Source organism: Macrotis lagotis, chromosome 1 (genome assembly GCF_037893015.1).
Source record: "Macrotis lagotis isolate mMagLag1 chromosome 1, bilby.v1.9.chrom.fasta, whole genome shotgun sequence".
Lineage (NCBI taxonomy): Eukaryota > Metazoa > Chordata > Mammalia > Peramelemorphia > Peramelidae > Macrotis > Macrotis lagotis.
The window spans coordinates 671720656-671742765 of record NC_133658.1 but is presented as its reverse complement, the minus strand read 5'-3'; the positions used below and the strand labels follow the sequence as shown (position 1 = coordinate 671742765).

Here is a 22110-nt window from a genome sequence, read left to right as displayed (position 1 = left end):
AGGTCTGTGAAAGGATCTTCCCTCAAGGACCTTGGGTTAGTGCAGTAACAAAACTCAAATTGAGTAAGAAAGATGAGAGAAAATCAGAATATATAGAAAGTTATCTTGGAGATAAGGATGGACAAATCACCATCTGAAAAAAGCATGGCAGAAAAAGTACTACATGTGAAGTTAGAGGAGAACATGAGCCCCGCAAAAGACTTCTTGGAAGAGTTAAAGAATAATTTTAAAAATCAAGTTGAGAGGAGACACGGAGCAGCTTCCTGCGAGGAACTCGGCCCCTGCCACCTCTGGGACCTCGGTTGCACTATCTTCTTGGCTACCTGGCTGAGCCTTCACCGTGTCTTCCCACAAGACTTTCAGATTCAAGAGGTTCCTTGCAAAGAAACAGAAGCAGAATCGTTCCATTCCTCAGTGGATTCGAATGAAAACTGGCAATAAGATCAGATACAACTCCAAGAGGAGACACTGGAGAAAAACCAAGCCGGGTTTATAAAAGACTGCCATCATGTTGGCTTAGATTACTCCTTACCGTGCCACAACCCTGATGTTGGAAATTCCAAAGGTGCACACATAAAGAAACTTATTGTTCAGAAAAAAAATCAAGTTGAGGAAAACTAGGTTGTACAGTGCATAGAGCATTGACCCTGGAATCAGGAGAACATGAGTTCAAATCCAGCCTCAGACACTTAATAATTATTTGATTAAGTGACCTTGGGCACTTAAGATTGCCTTTTTTAAAAAAAAAAAGCAAACAAACAAAAATCAAGTAGAAAAACTAGGGAAAGAAATGCAAGAGAAATTCAACATCTTGCACAAGGAAGCACAAGAATTGACAGAAGAGGGGCAGCTAGGTGGCACAGTGGATAGAGCACCAGCCCTGGAGTCAGGAGTACCTAAGTTCAAATCTGACATCAGACACTTAATAATTACCTAGCTGTGTGGCCTTTAGGAAAGCCACTTAACCCATTGCCCTGCAAAAACCTAAAAACAAAACCTAAAAAAATTGGCAGAAGAAAACAAGTTCTATAAAAATAAAATTGGGCAAATGAAAAAATAAATGGAAAAAAAGATAACAGCTCTTTAAAAAAACTGATAAAATGCAAAAGGAGATGTTGAAGATAACTTAAGAAAATTCCTTGAAGAATAGTATGGGAAAAATGGAAGCAACATCAAGAATCAGTGAAGCAAAATAAAAAAATAGAGGGGAAAATGTAGAATACCTCACTGGAGAAACAATGAATATGATAAATAAATCCAAGAGATAATTTAAGAACCATTGGAACATCAGAACTCCATGGTCAGAAAAAAAAAAATATTGGACAACATCTTTTAAGAAAATATAAAGGAAAACTGCTCTCATAGCCTAGGAACAGAGGACAAAATAGTCATTGAAATAATCCACCAATCTCCTCATGAAAGGGATCCCAAAATAAAAATATCAAAGAATAGTTTAGCCAAATTCCAGAATTATTATATCAAGGAGAAAATCCTGCAGGTGACTAGAAATAAACAATTTAAGCACTAAGGAACCTCAGTCATACTGATACAGGACTTGGCAGCATAAACATTAAAAGATCAAAGAACCTGGAATATGATATTCAGGAGGGCAAGGAGCTTATATAACAGCCAACAATCAATTAAGCAGCAAAGCTGAACATACTCTTTCAGTGGAAAAGATGGCCATTTAATAAAATAGGTGACTTTCAAAATTTCCTGATAAAAAAAATAACTGAACAGAAATTTTTCAAACATGAGACAGAAGAGATGCATAAAAAGAAAACAGGGGAAAAGAAAAAAGGTTATTATTCACTAAGATTAAAGAAATTACATCCCTCCATGGCAGGAAGATACTTAAAATTCTTGAGAATTGCAACTCTGTTAAAAGGAGTATACTTAGATTGCAGTCTCTGTTTTTGATGAGATGATTTAAAAACAAACAAGACATTAAAAAGGGATAATAATGAGAGGGAGAATGAGATAAATTATATCACTTGAAGAGGCAAAAAAGAAACTGTTACAGTAGAGGGGAAAGAAAGGAGGGGAAGAGAATTACTTGACTCTTTCATTGAATTTGTTTAGATATTTATCTTACCCTTCAGGCATTAGGAGGAAAAAGGTTGGGGCAGAGGGAGCACATGGAAGGAGGACCTGATAGAAGAAAGGGAAAGAATAAGGGGAAAAGTAAAGGGGAAAGAGGAAAGAAAAGGTAGGAGAGTTAAGAGAAGTGGGGCAGATTGACAAAGGTGGTATTCAGAAACACCCCTCACTGCATGTGGAGCGACAGGGTGAAAGTAGAAAGTAGAAATGGAGTAAATATAGAATGAAAGGAAAGAAAGAATTAGAAATTATATCTGTAAATGTGATGAACTCTTCTATAAAAGGGAAGCAGACAGCAGAATGGATTACAAACCAAAATTCTACAATATGTTGTTTAAAAGAAAGACATGTGAAGCAGACATACATAGAGTTAAGGCAAAAGCCTGGAGTAGAATATATTTTGTTTCAGATGAAGTAAGAAAAGCAGGGGTAGTAATTCTTATCTCAGACAAATCAAAAGCAAAAATGAATCACATTAAATGGGATAAGGATGGAAACTAGATTTTCCTAAAAGTTATCATAGAAAATGAAGAAATATCAGTACTAAACATATATTGCACCAAGTGGCATAGCATCCAAATTCTTAGGGAAACTAAATAAATTTCAGGAAGATTTGGATAATAAAACTGTACTAGAAGGGAACATCCACCTCCCCACTCAGAATTAAATAAATTTAAACATTAACTTAGCAAGAATGAAGGAAGTTAAGGAGGTGAATAGAACATTAGAGAAGTTAGATATGATAGACTACTGGATAACATTGAATAAGGACAGAAAGGGATATATTTTTTCTCAGTATTAAGGAATTATATTAAGGCATAAATTTGATGTTATATTAGGGCATAAAATCTTCATAATCAAATACAGAAAGGGAAAAATTTTAATGCATCCTTTTCAGATCAGGATGCAATAAAATTCTCATCTAATAAAAAAAGGTCCATGGAAAGATAGGCTGAAAATAATTGGAAGCTAAAAAACTAATTTTAAATAATGACTGGATCAAAAACAAAACATAAAAATAATCAATAATTTTGTTTCAGACAATGACAATAAAGAGACAACATGCCCAAACTTGTGGAATAGGATCAAAGAAATTATTATGGGAAATTTTATATCTCTAAAAACTTAAATGAGAATATAGGAAAGAATAGAGATAATAGAGAATAGAAGAATAGAAATAATAGAGAAAGAAGAGATCAATGGACTGGATATGCAACTAAAAAATTAGAGAAAGATACAAACTAAAAATCTCCAATTAAATGACAAATTAAAAAAATCTGAAGATCACAGAAGATAAATTGAAAGTAAGAAAACTATTGAAGTAATAAAGAAAACTGAGTTTGTTTTATGAAAGACAATAAAATAGATAAAACATTATAAAAGCCTGAAAAAAATCAAATTTTTAGTATCAAAGATGAATATTTACAAAAATATAAATTGTCCAGATTAACAAAAGGGTAAATTAAATAGTTAAATGGCCCTTTTTTCAGAAAAAGAAATTGAAGAAGCTATAAATGAACTCCCTAAGCAACACTTTTCAGGACCAGATTGATTCACAAGTAAACTCTACCAAAAATTTGGGGTAGTTATGTGGTTGAATGAAGAGAACACTGGCCTTGGAGTCAGGATGGGAATTCAAACCTAACCTCAGACACTTGCCACTTATTAGCTGTGCGACCTTGGGTAAGTAACTTAAATTTGATTGCCTCATATCCAGGGCAATTTCCTGTAATCCTGGTTCATATTTGGTCATAGACCCAGATGGCTCTGGAGGAGAAAGTGAGGCTGGTGACTTAGCACAGTACTCCCTCATTCAAATCCAATTCATGTGCTTGTCATGGAATCACTTCCCTGATGTCATGGTCTTTTTTGAGAATGAAGGACCAACCACAACCCAGCTGCTAAACATTAAAAGAATTCTAAATAATCTATTTGAAAGTGAAGAAATTCTGCCAAATTCCTCTTATGACAGCAATATGTTTTAATACCTTATTCAGGAAGAGTCAAGGTAGAGAAGGAAAATTATAGACCAAATTTCCTAATGAATATTGGTGCAAAATTTTAAATGAAATATTAAGAAAATGATTACATCAAGTTATCACTACAATACTATAGTATCATCTGGTCATATTTATACTAGGAATGTAAGTTTGCTTCAATATTAAGAAAACTAATAACATTATTAAACATATTTATAACAAAGCTAACTGAAATCATAATATTTCAATAGATGTTGAGAGCTTTTGACAAAATACAGCACCCATTCCAATTAAAAATATAAGAGTATAAGAATAATTGGAGTTTTTCTTAACCCTTTCAATGCTGAGAAAAAGAAATTTCCTTTCATCCAGTGCTGAATATTTTGTGCCAAACTTTGGCCAAAATATGAATTTCATAAGGGATCAATTATGTTTGTAGTTTATGTTAATTTCTTCCTAACTGCCCTATAAGTGAACATAAAACAAATAAAGAACAAATAAAATGTGCAGGAAACATGTATTTTATCCAATATAACATGCTTTATTATCAATAACAGCAAATATATCAAACAATGATTTCGGTTTAGAACTTAAACTGTTACATATATGGTAGTGGTCATAGCAAACATTTGCATGCATTGGTATATTACACTGTTTACAAGATGAGGTATACCGATGCCTCTCACATTTTGCTATTTCTTCCTATCTCACAATGAGGTCTGGAAAGACTTGTTAGAATATGACACTGAAAAATGCCATTCAGTGAGACTATTAGGAAGAAGATTACTGATGGTATGCTAGGTGTTCTGCATATAACTTCACACTGGTGTTCTGCAAGGAGGTTATCAATGATTCTTTCCTTGAACTTTGAAGCATCAAGTTTTATAGTGATGTCGGAATTTTGTGAGTAGATAATCATTGACCAAAACAATTTCATGAACTCGGTGATAAATTGGTTGATACCATTTTACAGACTTCTGAGTATATGAATGTGATGCCAAGAATTGACCAAAGAGGTCTATTCCTCCCAATGTCACATTATAACTCTGATATAATAGGCTCTTCTTTTTGTCTACCATTGAGATCGCTACACTCACAAATTAGTTTGTCACAAGAATTATTTGTATGAATAATCAAAATGAGTGTGATTTTTCTTCCATACTGCCAACAGCAAGCAATCAAATTTTCACATAATTGAGGTAATTAACATTGTTATCAGTGTGTAAGCATGGCTATGGACAGGAACCCCAGAAACCAAAGTTACTTCATTTCCTGACACAGTGCTTACAGTCAATTTCATTCACCTCCTGCACTGAAAGAATTAAAATGATAAGGAGTATCAATCTAATACTGTCAATAAGCATTATATGTAATGGGGTAAGCTGGAAGCATTTACAATACGATCAGGGATGAAACAAACATGATTGTTTTCACTACTATTATTCAATATTCTATTAGAAATAATAACTTTAGCAAAAAAAGAAAAAGAAATTGAAGGAATTAAAATAGGCAGTGAAGAAAATAAACTTGGCAGATCTTAGGAAATCTACTTAACAATTAGCAAGTTTAGCAAAACTGCAAGATGTAAAACATAAATCATCAACATATCAATATATCACAAAAAAAGGACAACAGCAAGAGACAGAAGAAGAAATTTCATTTAAGTAACTGATATGAAATCAATTAAAAATACTTCACACAAATAAATTCATATATATATGTATATATATATACATATATATGTATATATATATATATATATATATTATATATATATATAAATGGACAAATGTCAATTGCTCATGGATAGGTTAAGGCTAATAAAATACAAAAGAAAACTCTACCAAAATTAAATTATTTATTCAGTTCCATCTTAAACAAACTACCAAAAATCCCTTTCCTGAGTTAGAAAAAATAGGAACAAAATTCATCTGGAGGAACAAAGAATATCAAGAGAATTAATGAAAAAAATTCAAAGGAAGTTGAACCAGTCATATCAGTTGTAAAATTATATTAGAAATCATCAGTCATCAAAACCATTTGGTACTAGCTAAGAAATAGAGATGGCTCAATGAAATAGATTAGATACAAAGCAAATGCCTAGAGTAATCTACTACTTGATAAATCTAAAGACTCCAATTTCTGGAATAAGAACTCACTCTTTGATTAAAAACTGCTAGGAAAACTAGAAGATAGTATTGCAGAAAGTAAGCTCACACGCTATAACAAGAGAAGATTGGGGATGGCTAGGTGGCCCAGTGGATAAAGCACCAGCCCTGGAGTCAGGAGTACCTGGGTTCAAATCCAGTCTCAAACACTTAATAATTACCTAGCTGTGTGGCCTTGGGAAAGCCACTTAACCCCATTTGCCTTGCAAAAAAAACTAAAAAAAAAAGAGAAGATTGAAATAGGTACAGAATTTAGAAATAAAAGTTGGAATCTTAAGCCAATTAGGAGAACAAGAACCTCTGGTCAGTTCTATGAAAAGAGGAGTAATTTATGACCAATAAGAGAGAGAGAACATTATTAAATTTATTTGGTTGCATTACATTAAATTGAAAAGTTTTTTACACAAATAAAATCTATGCAACCAATATTAAAAAGAATGCAATAAATTGGAAAACAATTTTCACTGTTAATATTTCAGATAAAGAACTCATTTCTAAAATATATAGAGAACTGAGTCAAATTTATAAAATACAAGCCTTTCCCAAATTGACAAATGGTGAAAGGATATCAAAAGTCAATTCTCAGATGAAGAAATAAAAATATCTATAGTGATATGAACAAAGCTCAATCATTATTGATTACAAAAATGAACATTGCAACAACTTCATACCTATCAGATTAGCCAATAAGACTAAAAAGGAAAATGATCAATATTGGAGGGGAAATGGAAAACCTGTGACACTAATGCATTATTGGTGGAGTTGTGAACTGATACAAACTTTCTGGAGAGCAATTTGGAACTATGATCAAAAGACAATAAAACTGTGCATACCCCTTGATCCAACAATATCATTACTAGGTATATATTCCATAGAGTTCACAAAAAAGGGTAAGCAAAACTCACATGTAAAAAGTATTTATTACAGCCCTTTCATGTAGAAAAGTAATTGGAAATTGAGGACTGCTCATCAATTGAGGAATGACTGAATAATCTGTGTCATATGAATATGATGGAGTACTATTGCTCTTTATGAAATCATTAGGGACTGGAATTTAGAATAGACTGAAAAGACTTGCATGAACTGATGCTGGCTGAAGTGAGCAGAAGCAGAACAATATACACACTTTCTGCAACATTGTGTGATAATTATCTATCATGGACTTGTTCATCTCAGCAGTATAATAATCATTTACAATTCTAAAAGACATGAGATGGAAAATACCATTCACATCCAATGAAGGAACTATAAATGACATTTATTCCTCTAGTAAGTTTACTATCCTGAATTGTTACAATTTATGCTTTATGCATTATACTCTTTCCTCCATTGTTTTTCCATTTTTGATTTGACTCTTCTTTCATAACATGATTAACATGGATATATGTTTAATATGGCTATACATGTATAACCTATATTAGATAGTTTTTGGTTAGAGAAAAGAGGGAGGGAAGGAAAGGGGTGAAACAGAAAACCTTACAAAAATTATTGTTGAAAATATCCTTTGCATGTAGTTGAAAAATCAATCAATTAATTTTTAAAAATAATACTTTCGCATATGTTTGTGTACTTGTTATATAAAGAGTTCTTCATAAAATTGTACACAAAAGAATGTCTGGGATACTGGAGTCCCCCCTTGAGGAGCAAAATGTTATATTGTTTAAAAGATTTCTGCGAACAAAAATTTTAAATTAATAAAAGAAGTCTCTGCTAAAGAATTTCTTAGAAAGAAAGCCTATTAAGTTACAAATTCATTGTTGAATCAGGAAAAATAATGGGTTAGATGCATGTATCTATGGGTAATTGTACTGTTAGAACAACTAATGGCATTGCATCTTAAATACATTAAACTGAATTTTTGGACTTCTTGAATCAGTCAAAAGTTGAATAGTTGCTATATTATACTGATCATTTCTTAAAAACAACTTCAAAACAGAACAAAACTTCCAGGGCGTCAAACGTCATAGTAAAATGGAAATAATAACAGGCATCAATAATTTTGTACTTTAAACTTTGCTGACCACCTTAAAAAAGTTCTCATTTTATCCTCACAATACCCCCAATTGCTAGGTGCTATTTTTGTTGTTGTTATTAATATCATTTTACAGTTGAGAAAACTAAGGCTTACAGAGGTCTAGTGACTTAACTAGAGTCAATAGCTTGTAAATGTCATCTATATTTGAATTCTTGCTAACTCTACATTGTGCCTTATACAATATTTCCTACGTCTACCTTGACTTTGAGTCATAGTCAGATTTTACCTCTGCCTTTTAGTTCCTGTGTGATCATGGCAAAGTTAATCATCCACTCTGAGTCTCAATTTCCTTACTTCTATAATGAAGAGATTTAATTAGATCATCTCTAAAAACTATTCTAATACTAAATCTATGTTCCCTTCAGTGTAGTATATTTGCATACTGCCTAGTGTCAGATTGAAGGAAAATTTATTTTAAAATGCCCTTTATATTCTATCATTTAACAAACACAATTGTTAAAAAATTTATTCATTCTTCAAGACCCAGCAAAAATGTCATGTTTTCCATGAGGATTGATTCATACCGTAGGCATTGCCATTTCCTCCTCAATAAATAAATTCACCAACAAACATTTAAAGTAATATTCCTGTATATTACTGCATGACAGACATTGTGCTGAATTCTGCACAAAGTAAAAATAGTTCCTTTCCTCAGTAAGGTTACTTTCTTATGCAAGGAAAAAAGTGTGTATACTATATAAATATAGTATATATGCATAAATGCATATATACATTTATATATTTATATCTCTTTCTAGATTTTCATATATATATAAATGTGCATATGGAGATATATATATATATATATATATATATATATATATAGAGAGAGAGAGAGAGAGAGAGAGAGAGAGAAAGAGAGAGAGAGAGAGAGAAAGAAATAGATATATGGAGATCTAGATACATCTAAGACATATGCAAAGCACTCATATGATAACTTTAGAGGGTAAAACACCAGCATCTAGGAGAATCAAAACAAGCTTCCTGTAGAAGGTGTTATCTGAACTGAGTACTGAAGAAAATCAAGGAGTTAAGGACAGAAGAGTCAGTGAGAGTCCACTTTATAAAGAGTTTTAACCACATACTTGTTTATACTTTTAACATAAATTTATTATGAACAATTGTAAATAATATTGCTTTTCAAAAGCTTTCATCAATGTACCTGAACAAAATCTTGAGTTTTATGAGTTTTGGAATTTGGCCTTATTTTATCTTTGTATTTTACTCAGTCTCTGGAATAGACATTTAAGAACATGTTTTTGTTCGTTTATTTTCAATGAGGTAAAGACTTTCATGTAGCAAAAATTTCATCATAACACAAGTAGACACACATTAAGTTCTTTCAAAATAATAAAAGTAAATATTACATAAAAAAGAAAAATGCAAAATCATTAGAGGTAGTGTGGTAAAATGAAAAGTCCAATAAATTTAGAGTCAAAAGAATGATATTAGAAACCCTTGGTCACCCAATAGCCAATGTGACTTTAATCATATAGGAAAGTAAGAGGTTATACTCTTAATCTTTCAGATATTTTGCCAACATCTCTTAATAAGGAGGTTGGATTTGTTGATCTATCCCTAAGTTTGTTTGTAACTCTAAATCTATGGTCCTCTAATCAATGATCCTATACTGTCAGCATTTAACTGTAAAATCCTATTCAATTTTTTGGAAGCTGCTGTAATCTTTGAATAGTATGTGGGCAGATTTCTTTAAAAAGTAAATTATAGCCCCAAGGTAATACCTGGGCTTAATGGGCCAGGGAGGGCAAACAAAGAAATTCAACAGCTTTAGATGAAATTAAATTGAAATCCTCTGAGAAACAAACTTTTCCCTTACCTTAAATGAAAAACAGTCATCCTTGTGTTCAAATAAAAATGCTAGTTTGACAAAGAAATAGCCTCCAGATAAGTTGGCTCCTGGGTAAAGATGAAACTTGGACTAGTTTTATAAGGTGAGCCATGAACAACACACACACACACACACACACACACACACACACACACACACACACACACGCACACACAAATACAAATGCTCATGCACACACAAATAAAATTTGTTAATAAATAAACATAGGGCATCATGAAACTTACAAAAAGTACTTATATTTAAAGAAATATGACACATGAGAAAAGGTTCATCATAAAAGGATCCACACATCCATGTTAATTAAATGGAATGTGACACTTGAAGAACAGAACAGCTAAAAAAGAAAAACGGTAGGAATGAGAAGTTAAAGCTTTAAGAGTGCCAGCAAGGAAGTAAGTACCAGAGTTACTGAGTTTTGCAGAGTATCTTAAATTCATTCTGCATTTGAACCTGCAGGCTAATGCATTGCTTGTATAAAAGTAATATGAAATCCCCTCAGGTACCTGTTCATCAAAAGCCATTAAGAAAAGCAAAATAATGATTACTCTTTTGGATATATTAAAATCAGAAAGAATCCTGATGGAAGTTTGAGAAAGGGATTTAACATAGGGAAGATGGAAAACATTTTGATCATGAGTTTATAGTTTTGATTAGTACTGGAGTAATTCAGAAAACATAAATTAAGTAACATTTAATCTCATTCATATAGAGCAAGAAACAACAATTTAGATCTCAGTTCACCTTGTTGTTGAATATTAAAGATTTAGAGATTGAAGATCAAAGATTTAAGGCCACTGATAGAGAGAAGGAATTTGCAGCTCTTGGGAATGTTAAAACTTCTCAGAATTTTATTTTGGAGAGAGAGGAAGAGAGAGAGAGAGAAAATGAGAGAGAGAGAGAGAGAGAGAGAGAGAGAGAGAGAGAGAGAGAGAGAGAATGAGAAAGAGAAGGACAGGTAGTCATGAATGAGGCTTGAGTTAACTGCACCATATAATGAGAGTCCCATTGTGCTCCACATGGGATAATGAAGAGCATGAGAATGTCTCATCCTTTTGGATAGGAGTCCAGAGGAAGCAAAGAGAACTCGAAGGGGTGACACTTCCTATTACATATCCTTCTATGGTAGATTGGACAGAGGGTGGCATTATACCTTGGGCCGGGTATCTTAGAATGGCAAGCTATGTACTGGACCTTCCTGTTCCAAGGTGCCCAACCCCCAAGTTCAACATGCCATGTCCTTTCAGGCCAGCGTCTAGGTCAAGGTTAAGTGAACAGGAAAATGGGAAACAAAATACAAACAACAATGTCAAGGGGAGGAAAAATACAATCAACTGGGAGTCAGCTTACATCTCAAGAGCAGAAAACTTCCACCAACTTACCATGATTCATCATCATATAAGATTATAGTTTTTGTTTCTGCTACATTAATAATTCTCTACATCATTTCTCTGCACCATTTCCTCCCTCAAAATTAATCAGGGCCCAGATTCTTCTAGGTATTTCAGGGTCCAGTTGGAGATGAATGCATTACAGCAAAGAGTTCATTGTAGCAGAGACCAGGGAATGATTGCCTGGTGCAGTTGACTGGCAAAGGCTGGTCTTGGGCATGTATTGCTGATAACCTAGAAAAATGAAACACATGGGGAAAAATTAAGCAAGCAAAAACCATAGAGAAATATTTTAAGAGAGGTCCAATAATAAAGAAAAAAAACCCTATGTCTATAAAGAGCAAGAATTATAATTTATGAACCTAAGCCAGTATCAAAATACCTTTTTATAAGAACATAGGTTCCAATATAACACATGTTTTGTTAATAGATACCACTATTAAGCTGTAAGCAAAAGCTCCAAGAATAGTAAAAACAAATGTACTGAATAAGCATTTTAAATCTGCACATGTTCACAAAAGTAATTTGCAACAAAAATTTTCTGTTTTAACTTTGACCATGTTTTATCTTTGACCATGTTTAGAATGCACAAAAATTCTAGTCAAAGAATAGATTTCTCCTTTAAAGCAGTTGAAAAATAGAACAATAGGCATTATCCTGATATAAGCAGCCATAATGTTATTTTTTTCCTTAACGGAACTTATTATGATAAAAAAAATTGCATCCTATGTTGAAAAAAGTCAAGACAAAATACTTGCCAATTATTTAAGATTTAAGAGATAGAGTTTAAATGGCTCACCCTCATACTTAATTATGCTGCACCTAGGCGGCAGCTAGGTGGTGCAGTGGATGGAGCAGTGGCCCTGGAGTCAGGAGGACCTGAGTTCAAATCCGACCTCAAACACTTAATAATTACCTAGCTATGTGACATTGGGCAAGTCACTTTAACCCCATTGCCTTGCAAAAACTAAAAAAAAAATATGCTGTACCTGGCATGATTGTGGTAATTTTCTATTAACTATATATAGGGACAAGAGGAAATGTTCCCTTATGAATTCGATGTCCTTTATAGGCAGAAATCATACAGACAGTGCTATTCAATGAGCCAAGCTCCAGTTCTGCCAGGTGACAGATTCCCTTAAAAGAATCCATCCCAACTGAGGTTAGGGACATTCTTTCAAAGGTCAGTCACTCCATCTGTAATATTAACATCAAGCCCCATAGGGCTAATGACTTCATTGACATATCTTGTCTTTCTAGTTTTAACATACCAGATGTCAGACAGATCAATTATCTATATTATATATATATATATATATATATATATATATATATATATATATATATATAAATATAGCAATTACCTATAACCAGAACTTCAAGTGACTTGAGCACTAAAGGGAATCAGAATGTGCCAGGTGTGACTAGAATTAGGTATCAGCAAATATATCTGGAGAAAAATCATAATTTAATTGTTTCTCATGTTCCTAAGTACAGGGCTATAAATGGAAAACAATAAACAGAATTTGAAATGCAAAAATACAATAATCCTAAATTCACATTTAGAACTGATTTTATTTATAAAAACAGCTTTTTGCAATGAGCCCCTTTATTAACTATGTTTAAGATAACCAAACTTCTCCTTTGGCTAGGAGATTGTCACAAAGAAATCTCAAATTATCTCTATCTTCCTCATGGTAGATAGGTACTTTTTCATCAAAGCAAGCAACCACAATTTAGTCCCAGTTTACCTAGGTAGTTGGAAACTTCAATACACTTTGACAGTCTCCCCCCCCATCCCTTTACCTTACATGGACTGAGTGCTCTGGGCTAGCCAGTTCTGTGGGTCTGTGGAGTTGTGAACAGATCCAACCATTCTGGAGAGCAATACCCAAAGAGAAATAAAAACGTCATACTCTTTGACCTAATAATTCCAAGTCTAAGTTTATATCCTGAAGAAATCACAAAACATGGGAAAAGTCCTATATGTTCCAAAACATTCATAGGCGCTCTTTTTTGTAGTGGCAAAGAATTGTAAATTGAGGGGATGCTCCTTAATTGGGAAATGGCTAAGCAAAGTTATGTTACATGAATATTATGGAAATTACTGTTTTATAAGACACCATAAATGGTGGGAATCTAGAGAAGTATGGAATGACTTATGGGATCTAATGCTGAGTGAAGGGAATAGAACCAAGAGAAAAAGGTACACATCAACAACAACATTGTGAGATCAACAACCTTGATGGATGCAGTTCCTCTCAGCAGTTCAGAGAGTTAGAACAAATGTATTAGGCCAACTATGGACTATGTTATTCCCATCCAGAGGAATAAAACAAAACAAAGAAACACACACACATACACACACATGCAAAACTCTTCAGAATTTGATGAACACTTTATAAAAATTATGTATTATATATCACTTTCTCTTTATCCTAATTCCTCATTCCAAAAATATCTTATTTGTAAACATTTTTATCAAAAGGTATGTACAATGCAAACCTGACTGTTTGCCACTGAGGGAAGGAGGGTGGTACAGAAGGGTGGAAGGAAATTTTGTAACTTGAAAATATACATGTACAAGTTGGCAATATGAGGACAGGCTTTCCAGAAGCTCTCTTCCAAAATATTCCAAAGCTTTAATTTATGACTCTAAATTTTCGAGATACAGAACCCATAGAGAGATCCAGTGAGGCAGTTCTCCAGCCCAAGGAAACCTGGAAGATCATGAGGGTTGGAAGGGGGCAGCAGGGCAGCCAAGATCACCAGATGGGAGTGAAGGCACTCCACCCTTCCAGGAACAGTCTATGGCATACCTGGGTCCCTGGAAGCATGTGTTCCTGTCAGCAGAAGCAGTTTCCTGACCTGCCAACCCAGGGAATAGCAAGCACACCTTGGAAGATCGATGTGGAAACCTCTGCCAGAGCTAGCATAGAACCAGCATGTCCCTCAGCACAGTTGTGGCCCTTGGCACAGCCCAGATCTCAGGAAATGGAAGCAGACCCACAGAACTGGCTAGCCCAGAGCACTCAGTCCATGTAAGGTAAAGGGATAGGGGGAGACTGTCAAGGTCTCTCTTTTGTGCCTGGGACAGGACTCTTGTGCTTTGTCCATATTCAGATGCTGATCACAGTCTGGGCTCCCATATACCATAGTGGAACAGGAACCCTCTTCATGTCTCCAGGGCAGAGGGATGTGTTTGTGGTCATCCACAGACCAGAGCACAGTCAAGGAGATCAGTCAGAATCTCTCATAAGACCTTGAAGGAACTAAGGTCTTTGCGGGGGGGGGGGTGTCTCAAACACATTCAAAAGCTTAAGAAGCACCCACAAACCAGGGCACAGGCTGGGGAAATGAGTAAATGGAAAAAAGGAACTTGACCGTAGACAATCACTTTGGTAATTGGAGAATCAAATTCTCCATGGAGAATCAAAACACATACTCAGAACATGACAAATTCCAAGGTTTTATCCAAAGCCTCCAAGAAAATTTGGAATTTGGCTCAGGCTATGACAGAATTCAAAAAAGACTGAAAAAATTGGAAAGAGAAATGAGAGAAATGCAGGAAAAACATGCAGCTTAGTCAGCAACTTAGTCAATGAGATCTAAAAAGTGCTGCAAAAAACAACATGTAAAAAAACTAGTTTAGGTCAAATGGAAAAAGCAGTTCAAAATAGTAATGAGGAGAATACCTTAAAAAGCAGAATTGGCCAAATGGAAAAGGAGATAAGAAAGCTCTCTGAAGAAAACAACTGCTTGAAATGTAGAATGGAGCTAAAGGAAAGTGATGACTTTGCAAAGAATAAAGAAACAATAAAACAATAGAAAAAGAATGAAAAACTGGAAGAAATCTCATTGGAAAAACAAGTGACCAGGATAACAGGTGCAGGAGAAACAATTTAACAATTATTGGGCTACCTGAAAAATCACAATCACCAAAAAATCCTTGACTTTGTTTTTTTTTTTATTTAATTAAGGCAATGGGATTATGTGACTTGCCCAAGGTCAGAGATAGGTAATTATTAAGTGTTTGAGACTGGATTTGAACTCAGGTCCTCCTGACACCAGACCAGTACTGGATCCATTGCACCACTTAGCTGCCCCCTACTTGACTTCATTTTTAAAGAATTTCTACAGGAAAATTGCCTGATATTCTAGAAACAGAGGCTAAAATAGAAACTGAGAGAATCCATTGATCTCCTTCTGAAAGAGATCCAAAAAAATAACCACCAGGAATATTATGGCCAAATTCCAGAACTCTCAAGTCAAAGAGAAAATATTACAAGCAGCAAGAAAGAAACAATTCAAATATCATGGAGCTACAGTCAGGACTTAGCAAGTATCCACAGTAAGAGTTCATAGACCTTGGAATATAATATTCTGTAAAGCAAAATAGCTAGGAATGCAACTACCCAGCAAAACTGAGCATCCTCTTCCAGGAGAGAAGAGGGACTTTCAATGAAATAGAGGAATTTCAAACCACCAGAGCCAAACAGAAAGTCTGATCTTCAAGTACAGGACTCAGGTGAAGTATAGAGAAGGGTAAATTATGAGGGATTTAATGATGTTGAAATGCTTGTATTCCTTCATGGGAAGATTATACTCAAATGAACCTTCTCATTTATTAGCACAGTTAGAAGGAGCATATTCACACAAGTCACAGAAGGGAGATGAATTTGAAGATATACCATACTGTAAAAATGGAGTCAATGGGTGAAAAGGGAATGGACTGGGAGAAAGGGAAAGGAGAAGTAGAATGGGCTAAGATATTTCATGTACAAGAGTCAAGAAAAAGTTTTTGCAATGGTATAAAACGGGGAGAAGTTAAGGGAGAATGAGTGAGACTTCATTCTCATCAGAAATAGCTCTGAAAGGAAATAGCATATACTTAACAGGGTATGGAAATGGAGAGGAAGGGATTGGGAGAAAGGGGGTGGGGGAAGGGGAGAGGGGATGTAGGTGATAGAGGAGAGGGTAGATCATGAACAAGGGTAGTCAAATACAACACATTTTTTTAACTTTTTGCAGGGTGGGGGGATCGGATGACCTGTCTGAGACCACAGGGCTATGTGGTTGCTGGGTCTCTGAGGTGGGATGAAGGCTTGGGTTTCCTACCCCCAGGGCCAGTGATTTATCCCCCTGTGCAATTCAGCTGCCCTATAGCATACTTTGGAAGAGCGACAGAGTAAAAGGAGAGAGATAAAATATAATAAATGGTACAGGGGAGGAATGAATGGAGGGAGTTACAATCAGAAACAGCAATTGAGGAAAAATATGGATTTAACTTCTCTGATAGACTTATGATAAAGAATGTGATCCTTTCCAAATACAGAGCTGATGGTATTTGAACACAGACCGAATATATTTTTTTCTCTTTCTTTCTCTTTATTTCTCATGGGTTTTTTTATTTTTGTTGGGGGACAGGGCATTTTGTCTACTCTTAAAACAATAGTATTTTAGTAATTTATAAATAAATAAAAATGCAAATTTAAAAATTAATAAAATAAATTTGTTTGAAAAAAGAAAAAGAAAAATGTCAAAAAGGAAAAAGTATATATGTACATAAGGATGAAAATAAAACTAAAAAAAGGAAACTGCTATACATAAACTTGTTTAACTACTAATCATCTTCAAAGTACAAATTATTAGTTTCAGAATTCTTTAAAACCATTTGAATATCTTAGGTGACTTTGAAATTCCAACATGTGTTATTAATTGCAGTTCAGTGAAACAACAGTAGGAATAAGCAGCTATCCAAGTCAATTAACACATGAGTTAATAAATTTTACAAAATAATGTTTCCATCATTATATTATGCATGAATCTATAGATCTATCCAAGAAGGGGTCATAATTTGTGATTTTCCCTTATTACCCCTTCAAAGTAATCACATGTTAATTCCATATTTTAATACTATTCCAATATTAGAATAGTTTAAGTTCTTAAAAGATAGCCAAATTACAAGTTTGCAAAAGCATATCAATAACTGATAAACTAAGCAATGAAAAAAAATGGAAATTCCCAATGACTTGATCTTATAATTTTTTTTTCAAAATCCCAATTAACTCTTATTCATGTGATAGATATTAATCAATTTCACAAGATTTCAAATTGACATGTTAACCATAATTTTCTTAGGCTACAGAAGGAATGTCAAGATATCATCACAGATTGTTTACTTGATTGATTGATAAGCAGCATTAACTCAAATTACATCAAATTATAATTATAATCATTTTTTCTTAAACCCTTTTCAAGTATCTTTCTAGTACACACAGTTCTCCTAATGAGCCAAGGTATCATCCACAGCCATATGATAATTTTGAATTATTTGTGCTCCTCCCCACAGGCCTACTTTCTTTCATACTTTACCTTCCCCCTTTTCCACCCATGGTATTTAACACTTAGTTTGGTAAAGCAAGCTCTATTTTCTCTTCCACTTTATCCCCCCAGGGTACTTTATATCCCCTTGTTAAGTGAAGGAACTGTAAAGTCAAACTCTGATCTAATTAATTGCAAGAATCTTGAAGATCTCTAAGTACTGTGAGGCTCTGGAGGTCTCACCTGAGAACTTTACAAATGATTGTAAGTTACAGAGACACTGACTCAGGTCCTAGCAGTTTATGATGCCCTTACCAGGCAAGGTGCTAAGCACTGTCTGATTAAAGTGAGTCAAAGAATGATGAGACACTTAAATTTTAAGTTAACACCCTGCTTTTCTTTGGGACTTTTAGTCTCAATCATAGTGATGTGATCTTGGACAATAATAAAGGCATACCTCAATCTCCCTCTCTGAGAAATAGTTAAATATAACAAAATAAACAAGAAGGAAGTTAAGAAGCTGAAGGAAATCTTAAAAAACATATATATATATATATATATATATATATATATATATATATATATATATATAATATATATACCTATGGAGAAACTTAAAAATGGAAAAGACTTTACCTTTTTTCTTTGTAAAACATGGTACCTTCACCAAAACTGACCGTGTACTACTAGGGCACAAAAATCTTATAATCAAATTCAGAAAAACAGAAATAATAAATACACACTTCTCAGGCCATGATGCAATAAAAATTATATGTAATAAAGGTTCAGAGAAAGAAAAACCTAAAACTAATTGGAAATTAAATAACTTTATCATGAATAATGGGTGGACAAAACACCAAATAATAGAAATAATCAATAACTATATCCAAAAGAAAGATAATTACAAGATATCATACCAAAATTAATGGGATGCAGCCAAGGTAGTTTTGAAGGGAAACTTTATATATTTAAATGTTTATATGAATAAAATAGAGAAAGAGATCAATGAATTGGATATGAAACTAAAAAATCTAGGAAAAGAACAAATTAAACATACTCAATTAAATACCAAAATAGAAATTCTGAAAATCAAGGGAATGATTAATAAAATTGAAAGGAAGAAAACCATTGATAATATAAATAAAACTAAGAATTGATTTATGAAAAAAGACAATAAAATAGACAAACCTTTGATTAATCTGATTTTAAAAAAAGAAAGAAGAAAACCAAATTACCAGTATCAAAAAGGAAAAGGGTGAACTAATCACCAATGAGGAAGAAATTAAAGAGATAATTAAGAGCAACTTTGCTGAACTGTGTGCCAAAATTAATTTTATTAATAGAACAAAAGATATTCTGTGCGTCTGATCTAGGGAAAAGCGATACATTTATGACCAAACCAGAATCAGAGCACATTATAAAATGTAAAATGAATGATTTTGTCTACATTTAATTAAGAATTTTTTAAATCAATGCTGTCAACATTATGAAAAAGAAGAAAGATGGGGAACAATCTTCACAACAAGGAGTTCTAATAAAGGTCTCATTTCTAAAATATATAGAGAATTACATCAAATTCATAAGGTCATAAATAATTCCACATTTGACAGACAGTTTTCAAATGAAAACATTAAGATTTCATACAATCATATGAAAAAATGCTCCAAATAACTATTGATTAGTGAAATGAAAATTAAAACAACAATGAGGTATCATCTCACAATTATTAGACTAGTCAAAATGCAAAAAAGGGAAGATGATAAATGTTGGAGAGGTTGTGAAAAGGTTGGGACATTGATGCACTGCTGGTGGAGTTGTAAATGCATCCAATCTTTCTGAAAGAGCAATATGGAACTATACCCAAAAAGCAATAAAAGTGTTTATACACTTTGACGCAAAAATTCCAATTCTAGGTCTATATCTAGATTTATAAAAATGAGAAAAGTCCTACATATTCCAAAATGTTCACAATAGCTCTTTATATAGTGGAAAAGAATTTGAAATTGGGGGGATGCCCATCAACTGAGGTCCTACTAAACATGGCACATGAATGCCATATAATATTATTGTTCTATAAGAAACCATAAATGGTGGAACTACAGAGAAACATGGAAGGAATTACAGGATCTGATGCTGAGTGAAGGGAGTAGAATAAAGAGAACAATGTATGTGTCAACAACAACATTAGAAGATGAACAATCTTGATGGAAGCAGTTCCTTTCAGCAATCCAGATATCTGCATTTGCCTGTTATGGACTATATTATCCCCAACCAGAGGAAGAAAAACAAAACAAAACAAAACACACAGAAAAGAAAAAACCATCTGATTCTCATGAACACTTTTTAAAAATTATCTCTTATGTATCTCTTTCCCTTAATTCTAATTCCTCATGCCAAAAATTACTAAGTTGTAAACATGTTTAACAAAATATGTGTGTAAAATGCTATCCCTAGTCTTCCCTGCTGAGGGGAAAAAGGTGGGATGGGAGGGTGGAGGAAAATTTTTTAACTTGGAACTATGCATGTGCATATGAATGAAAATAAATAAATAAATAAATGAAATTTTTAAAAAGAGTTAATAATAAATATTAATGAACCCTGTAATTCCTGAACATTATTATTTCAGATTTTAATTTGTTGGGAAATAAAGAGATATGAAGAAATTCATATCTAGATCTTAGTCAGTAATATGTAATAATTTCTAACATTTCAAATTGGCTAAGCAATTTCAAATCTTAATAAAATCATCAGTCCTATGATGAGACTCAATAAGCACAGTGCATTTAGTTTTTATATCCCATCATGATTGAAATAAATTTTTGAAATACATTTTCAAAAACAAACTCCAAAATAAAAACCTGAGAAACAATTTTTTACAGTTTCCAATCTCCTCAAGTTTGAAATAGTGCATTGAAATCAATGCATTTTATTTTGTTTTCAAAAATATAATCCAACCTTTTAAGCTTGGACTCTATTTGACTAATAATATTTTTTTTTCATGAAATTCACCCTTAAGATGAAATGTCTGCAGCCACAATTGGTTTAATTCTATTTGGCAGACACTTAGAATCATCGATTCTAAGAGGAAAGTCAAAGATCTTCTTGGAAGTGAAATCAAAAGTCATTGAATCACAAAATCACTTCTAAAATGTGGGGACTATTACTTTATTGCATCTATTTCATACCATGAAATCAAACTTAATTATAAGAGTGGCAGAAATTTATGTTGATGGATTTGAGTACTTCCAGAATTCACTTAGTCAGAAGTACTTTACCTGTAAATTATAATGTCACTAATAACATGTAACTAATAAGTTTCTTGAAAAGTATACATCTCTAAAATTATCCTTTTAGCTTTCATTTTGTCCTGGACTCACCAGATAAAATAATTCCAATTCCTTAAATTAAAATCTTGAAGAGAAGGGAGAGTAAACAACATGTTTTAATCAAGTTCCCAAATGCTGAAGAAATCATTTGTAGTTACAAAATGCAAATAAAATAATTAATAATAGACTCTGTCCTCATGGAGTATGTAATCTACCATCTACTAATTTATTATGAATATAGTAAATTTAATCAAATTCTTTTTAGTGTGTTTCAAAGATAAAAACCAAGAAATCAAGATTTGTATCTATACTAAAAATGACAATATTAAAAAAATAATAGAGAGAAAAGATCTTTCCCTATAGCCAAGAAGTATAAAGTCTGAAATCTACTGAAATCAACCCTGGAAATACTTTACTATATGAAAACCAATCTCTACATTAAGCTTGGAAGGTCAGTTTAGGGAAGGTATTTACACTGGGGAATCAGTTTCTAGAGTCAAAATTCTCATCCATGTTTCAACAATCTCCAGAGGATATATTTGATAGATGATAGTCTAAGAAATCCTCAGATTTAGTGAACTGAACTGTAGCCAGAAACCAAGAACTTATAAATAAAGCCTGAATATAATTGGGTTGAAGACAACAAAGAAAAGAATTTTAGGTGACAGAATTAAACAAAATCATAGTTGGAATTCACAGGGTTTATCTAATTACTTGGATAGCATTCTCCTTTATTATATCGCCAATAAGTAGTCATTCAGTCCTTCTTGAAAGATCTCTACTAAAGAATAACTCATTAGACTTTTCAGGGCATATGATTCTTCTATTGAACATTTTATTTTCCAAAACTATTTCTTCATATTATGAGAAAATTTGGCTTTGATTTCCTAAGTTGCTTCCAGTTCTAGTCTCAATAACCA

The 22110-nt window shown here is 33.2% G+C and overlaps 1 pseudogene; it reads right to left on the bottom strand.

Moving 5' to 3' along the window:
* LOC141506109 (WASH complex subunit 3 pseudogene) overlaps positions 1 to 408 on the bottom strand; it is a 34476-nt pseudogene extending 34068 nt beyond the window's left edge.
* Between the last annotated feature and the right edge of the window lie 21702 nt (positions 409 to 22110).